The sequence below is a fragment of the Pleurodeles waltl genome, chromosome 3_1 (assembly GCF_031143425.1).
Source record: "Pleurodeles waltl isolate 20211129_DDA chromosome 3_1, aPleWal1.hap1.20221129, whole genome shotgun sequence".
NCBI lineage: Eukaryota > Metazoa > Chordata > Amphibia > Caudata > Salamandridae > Pleurodeles > Pleurodeles waltl.
Window position 1 is genome coordinate 702,695,374 of NC_090440.1, and position 7,700 is coordinate 702,703,073.

A 7,700-nucleotide genomic window follows, 5' to 3' on the forward strand; every position below is an offset into this window, starting at 1 on the left:
CAAGATGGGGTGACTTGTGTGGCTCGGACCAGTTTCTGTTACCCAGAATCCTTTGCAAACCTCAAAATTTGGCTAAAAAAACACATGTTCCTCACATTTCTGTGGCAGAAAGTTCTGGAATCTGAGAGGAGCCACAAATTTCCTTCCACCCAGTGTTCCCCCACGTCTCCCGATAAAAATGATACCTCACTTGTGTGGGTAGGCCTAGCGCCCGCGACAGGAAACGCCCCAAAGCGCAACGTGGACACATCCAAATTTTTTAAAGAAAACAGAGGTGTTTTTTGCAAAGTGCCTACCTGTAGATTTTGGCCTGTAGCTCAGCCGCCACCTAGGGAAACCTACCAAACCTGTGCATTTCTGAAAACTAGAGACCTAGGGGAATCCAAGATGGGGTGACTTGTGTGGCTCGGACCAGGTTCTGTTACCCAGAATCCTTTGCAAACCTCAAAATTTGGCTAAAAAAACACATGTTCCTCACATTTCTGTGGCAGAAAGTTCTGGAATCTGTGAGGAGCCACAAATTTCCTTCCACACAGCGTTCCCCCACGTCTCCCGATAAAAATGATACCTCACTTGTGTGGGTAGGCCTAGCGCCCGCGACAGGAAACGCCCCAAAGCGCAACGTGGACACATCCAAATTTTTGAAAGAAAACAGAGGTGTTTTTTGCAAAGTGCCTACCTGTAGATTTTGGCCTGTAGCTCAGCCGCCACCGAGGGAAACCTACCAAACCTGTGCATTTCTGAAAACTAGAGACCTAGGGGAATCCAAGATGGGGTGACTTGTGTGGCTCGGACCAGTTTCTGTTACCCAGAATCCTTTGCAAACCTCAAAATTTGGCTAAAAAAAACACATGTTCCTCACATTTCTGTGGCAGAAAGTTCTGGAATCTGAGAGGAGCCACAAATTTCCTTCCACCCAGTGTTCCCCCACGTCTCCCGATAAAAATGATACCTCACTTGTGTGGGTAGGCCTAGCGCCCGCGACAGGAAACGCCCCAAAGCGCAACGTGGACACATCCAAATTTTTTAAAGAAAACAGAGGTGTTTTTTGCAAAGTGCCTACCTGTAGATTTTGGCCTGTAGCTCAGCCGCCACCTAGGGAAACCTACCAAACCTGTGCATTTCTGAAAACTAGAGACCTAGGGGAATCCAAGATGGGGTGACTTGTGTGGCTCGGACCAGGTTCTGTTACCCAGAATCCTTTGCAAACCTCAAAATTTGGCTAAAAAAACACATGTTCCTCACATTTCTGTGGCAGAAAGTTCTGGAATCTGTGAGGAGCCACAAATTTCCTTCCACACAGCGTTCCCCCACGTCTCCCGATAAAAATGATACCTCACTTGTGTGGGTAGGCCTAGCGCCCGCGACAGGAAACGCCCCAATGAGCAACGTGGACACATCCAAATTTTTGAAAGAAAACAGAGGTGTTTTTTGCAAAGTGCCTACCTGTAGATTTTGGCCTGTAGCTCAGCTGGCACCTAGGGAAACCTACCAAACCTGTGCATTTCTGAAAACTAGAGACCTAGGGGAATCCAAGATGGGGTGACTTGTGTGGCTCGGACCAGGTTCTGTTACCCAGAATCCTTTGCAAACCTCAAAATTTGGCTACAAAAACACATGTTCCTCACATTTCTGTGGCAGAAAGTTCTGGAATCTGAGAGGAGCCACAAATTTCCTTCCACCCAGCGCTCCCCCATGTCTCCCGATAAAAATGATACCTCACTTGTGTGGGTAGGCCTAGCGCCCGCGACAGGAAACGCCCCAAAGCGCAATGTGGACACATCCACATTTTTTTAAGAAAACAGTGCCTACCTGTGGATTTTGGCCTCTAGCTCAGCCGGCACCTGGGGAAACCTAGCAAACCAGCGCATTTTTGAAAACTAGAGATCTAGGGGAATCCAAGATGGGGTCACTTGCGGGGCTCTGACCAGGTTCTGTTACCCAGAATCCTTTGCAAACATCAAAATTTGGCCCAAAAACACTTTTTCCTCTCATTTCGGTGACAGAAAGTTCTGGAATCTGAGAGGAGCCACAAATTTCCTTCCACCCAGCGTTCCCCTAAGTCTCTCGATAAAAATGGTACCTCACTTGTGTGGGTAGGCCTAGCGCCCACGAAAGGAAATGGCCCAAAACACGTGGACACAACATATTTTTTCACAGAAGACAGAGGTGTTTTTTGCAAAGTGCCTACCTGTGGATTTTGGCCTCTAGCTCAGCCGGCCCGGGGGGGGCAGAAATGCCCTAAAATAAATTTGAGCCCCCACCCCCTCCAAACCCCCCTGCCCAAGAGCGACCCTTGCCTACGGGATCGCTCCCCCTGCGTGACATTGGCCCCAAAAAACAAATCCCCGGTGCCTAGTGGTTTCTGCCCCCTTGGGGGCAGATTGACCTAAAATCGGCCAATCTGCCCCCAAGGGGGGCAGAAATGGTCTAAATACAATTTGCCCCCCAGGGGAGCGACCCTTGCCTGATGGGTCGCTCCCCATCTCTAAAAAACCCACAAAAAAAAAAGAAAGCACAAAAAAAAAATTTGCCCTGGCGCCTAGAGGTTTCTGCCCCCCCCCCGGGGGCAGATCGGCCTAATATTAGGCTCGGGGGCGGGGGGGACAGAAATGGCCTAAAATAAATTTGCCCCCCCAACCCGCACTGCGCCCCCCCCCCCCCCCCCCCCCCCCCCCGGAGCGACCCTTGCCTACGGGATCGCTCCCCCTGCGTGACATTGGCCCCAAAAAACAAATCCCCGGTGCCTAGTGGTTTCTGCCCCCTTGGGGGAAGATTGACCTAAAATCGACCAATCTGCCCCCAAGGGGGGCAGAAATGGTCTAAATACAATTTGCCCCCCAGGGGAGCGACCCTTGCCTGATGGGTCGCTCCCCATCTCTAAAAAAACAAAAAAGCACAAAAAAAACACCCCCAAATTTTTTTCCCTGGCGCCTAGAGGTTTCTGCCCCCCCTGGTGACAGATCGGCCTAATAAGAGGCTCAGGGGGACAGAAATGGCCTAAAATAAATTTGCCCCCCCAACCCGCACCACCCCCCCCCCACCCCCTGGGAGCGACCCTTGCCTACGGGATCGCTCCCCCTGCGTGACATTGGCCCCAAAAAACAAATCCCCGGTGCCTAGTGGTTTCTGCCCCCTTGGGGGAAGATTGACCTAAAATCAACCAATCTGCCCCCAAGGGGGGCAGAAATGGTCTAAATACAATTTGCCCCCCAGGGGAGCGACCCTTGCCTGATGGGTCGCTCCCCATCTCTTAAAAAAACAAACAAACAAAAACAAAACCACAAACAAAAAATTTGCCCTGGCGCCTAGAGGTTTCTGCCTCCCCTGGGGGCAGATCGGCCTAATACCAATAGGCCGATCTGCCCCCAGGGGGGGCAGAGATGGCCTAAAATAATTTTGTCCCCCCACCCCCTGGGGAGCGACCCTTGCCTACAAGGTCACTCCCCTTGCGTGACGGCGCAAAAAAAAGATCCCTGGTGCCTAGTGGTTGCTATCCCCCTTGGGGACAGATTGACCTAAAATCGGCCGATCTGCCCCCAAAGCGGGCAGAAATGGCCTAAATACAATTTGCCCCTCCAGGGGAGCGACCCTTGTCCAAGGGGTCGCTCCCCATCTGTAAAACAAAAAAAACAAAAAATCCCTGATAACTAGTGGTTTCTGCCCCCCTTGGGGGCAGATCAGCCTAATCAAAATAGGCTGATCTACCCCCCAGGGGGGCACAAATGGCCTAAAATAATTTCCCCCCCCCCCAGGGAGCGACCCTTGCCTAAGGGGTCGCTCCCCTTGCGTGAAATTCACGCAAAAAAAAACTCCCTGGTGTCTAATGGTTTCTGCCCCCCTTGGGGGCAGATTGGCCTCATCAAAATAGGCCAATCTGCCCCCAAGGTGGGCAGAAATGGCCTAAATATAATTTGCCCCCTAGGGGAGCGACCCTTGCCTAAGGGGTCGCTCCCCACCTAAAAAAAAAAGAAAACATAACAAAAAGAATTTTTTTTTTTTTTATCCCTGGTGCCTAGAGGTTCCTGCCCCCCCTGGGGGCAGATCGGCCTAATAATAGGCCGATCTGCCCCCAGGGGGGGCAGAAAAGGCCTTCCCAAAAAAATGCCCCCCCCTGGGAGCGACCCTTGCCCAAGGGGTCGCTCCCGTTGCGTGAAATTCGCACACAAAAAAAAACTCCCTGGTGTCTAATGATTTCTACCCCCCTTGGGGGCAGATTGGCCTCATCAAAATAGGCCAATCTGCCCCCAAGGGGGGCAGAAATGGCCTAAATATATATTGCCCCGTAGGGGAGCGACCCTTGCCCAAGGGGTCGCTCCCTTTTGACAGTTTCAGGAGAAAAGAAAAAAATCCCTGGTGTCTAGTGGGGTTTCAAAAGCTGGATTGCAAGCAATCCGGCTTCTGAAACCCTGTGAGAGACTTCAAAGGGAAGGAAATACATTTCCTTCCCTTTGAAGCCTCTCGGGGCCTCCTCCATGCATTTCTCTTTCAATCGCGCTGGAAGCTCTGCTTCCAGCGCGATGGGGGAGACCCTGTGACTAATCAGCGCGCGCTCGCGCGCTGACTTCACAGGGGGGGGTCGGGGTGGGAGGGGAAGGGCTTCCCCTTCCATCCCTGACTTGGGGGGGTGGGGGGGAACCCCACAGAGGGAGCGCTAGCGCTCCCTCTGGGCTCTGTGCACAGGACGTAATGGTTACGTCCTGGGCACAGCAGCACTGTGCCTCAGGACGTAACCATTACTTCCTGGGCACAGAAGGGGTTAAACTAGATTCCTGAATGAACAAATGCCCTATGTGAATTTTGCAACACAACACAACAGAAGAAGGAAAAGTGGAGCATTAGAGCTACAGTCCTCCCATACCCTAAATTCCGAGGGTATGCTCCTGCATTTCTATGTGTCGGTAGGTCCTCCTTGCCCATCAATGAAATAGGTATTAAACAAAGTTTTTGGGAAATGCTAGCATTCAATATAAGCATACAGAGGGGGCAAAACACTTGGGCCCATATTTATACTTTTTTTTGTGTCACATTTGCATCATTTTTTGACGCAAAAGCGGCGCAAACTTAGAGAATACAATTATGGCCCTGATTTATACTTTTTGGTGCAAAACTGCACTAATGCAGTTTTGCACCAAAAAGTTTAGCACTGGCTTGCACCATTTCTGAGCACCAGCGGGGCACCATATTTATGGAATGGTGCAAGCCGGTGCAAAGGGTAGGCTAGCGTAAAAACAAATGACGTTAGCCGGGTGGGGCTGGCGGTATGGAGGAAGGGGGTATTGCACCAAAAAATGACGTTAGGCAGGTTAGAGTAAAAAAAAAATGACTCTAACCAGCCTAGCGTCATTTTCTGACGCAAAACCAACCATACCACATGACTCCTGTCTTAGAAAAGACAGGAGTCATGCCCACCACCTCAGTGGCCAGCACAGGGGTCCAGGGTCCGCTGGGCATGGTCTTAACACCCAGTGCCATGTAGGGAGGCCCATTTCAGGGCCCCCAATGGCACTTAAAAAAAAAATACTTACCTGGGATGGGGTCCCCCATCCTCTGCTGTCCCTGTGGTGTGGGTGGGGGTGTCCCTGGAGCCCGGGGAGGGCACCTGTGGGCTTATTCCATGGTGTCCCACCATGGAAATAGGCCCACAGGTCCCCTAACGCCTGCCCTGACCCAGACATTAAACAATGGTGCAAAGCACGCTTTGCGCCATTATTTGACCCCTCTTCCCCCATGTGTGATTTTAGCATGGGGGATAACTATGACGCTATGGCTATAGTCATTTTTTACACGGGAACGCCTACTTTGCATCTCATTGTCGTAAAGTAGGTTTCCACTTCCAAAAAATGACTAACTTCAAGAATTGAGGCTAGACAGGTCTAGCGCCAAAGTATAAATATAGAGTTAGTTTTGCACTGAATTTGCATTTTAAAAAAATGACGCAAATTCGGCGCAAAACACGTATAAATATGCCCCTATATTTGTACGTCTGCACCGCTTTTGCGTCAAAAAATGATGCAGATGCAGTGCAAAAAAAGTGTAAATATGGGCCACAGTGGCTGTACTTGTGGATGAATTGTGCACCCTGAAATACTAACTCGAACAAACAAAAAGAAAAAAAACAAGCATCTTTTTCTTCAACAACGCTTCCTTGTTTTTGTACAAATGTGTATGTTACAACAAGTAGACTTTGAATGCTTTTATTAAATGTTTGTGCTTGCAGAAACACTATGTAAATCTGCACTACACACAGCTGGCTGGCATCCCCTTCCTTAGGTACTGAAGTGGAAATGTTTATACTTTTATTTAAGTGCACTCAGCAGATCAGCACAACTACCTGATCTACTTCTGTTCAATTATTAACTCAAATAAATACATTCTTCTTCTTCCAGAGACTCCAAAGATCAACAGGTCACTTGCCAGTTAAGCCTGACCAGAACATGAGCCTGTGGAAGCAATGCACTGAACCAGAAAAGGAAACAATGTCTACTTGAGGAGCCTACAATCTTGTTGGACACTCTGGAGTACCTTTAACAGACAAAACTGATACAGTTATGGACCGCTTACAATAGACGATTGCATACTTCAGATCTCCTAGTAGGGTTTAAGTTTAGAGTGCTATAGGGTCGCCCATACAAACCAATAAAAAGTGTAGTGCTTGTGCACAGTGGCAGTGTGTTTTCGCTCACTGCAAGTTATGTTCACATAAAACCGGACCTGTCTAATTTGAACTACTTCGAGGCTTTGTCGTTACTGGGAAGCTGCATTTGATTTGTTGTAGTGAAGCCACACACTTAGACCTCTTTGGAAGGAATACTCATCCATCACCAGCATTCTGCTCCCATTGGGTTAAAAAAAAGATTTTGAGCCTATCCCTTGTGAGAAATCAGGTGAAGCCTCAGGAGAGACAGGATCGATATATAGTCATGAACGTCAATTCACCAAACTGCCAGGGGTAGGGAAGGTGTCATCACACACCATTTCACCTTTACTTTTACTCACACTCATGCCTACACTTACACACACATTTACACATACACACACTCTCACTTAAACACACTCACTCCTGCAAGCACGCACACAACACACATTTAAAATCTTTTTATACCTACCTCGGCTCCCAGGGAGTGTCATATTCCATCAAATTGTAATTAATTTTTTATTACACTAAAAGTGAATAGTAAAATATAATTCACTATTAGTGTAATGTAAAAACAGAAAACAAAGAAAGTGGAGCTGCCGTTGTGTTCTTGGCACTGTTTTTGCCCTTTCTGAGGACAGGGGTGTCACGGGACAAGCAAAGGGTCGCAGCTGCGATCCCTGGCGACCCCTAAATGACGTTCATGTATATGGTGGCAGTAGTGTATGACTGCCGCCGGTGAGCATGCACTATGAGGATTCCATCTCAAGTGAAAATGTTAGGTGAGTGCCTCAAATAACTTTGATGCCTTGCTCGACACTTACCATGTCGATAGAGCAGACTTTCGCTACCCTGTGTGACTAAAAAAAAAAGGCTTGTTGGCCTCAGATCAGTGAAAAATAAAAGCGACTGAGCAGAAATGTTTGCATGAACTGGATGGTTCCGTGGAATGGATGGATGTGCATTTTGTTCCCAAAAAGCCAAGGAGGACACACCTGAAAACATTGCACTCAGTTCATCCATTTTTTTAGAGAAGCCAGGAAGAGATACAACGTCGTTCTTG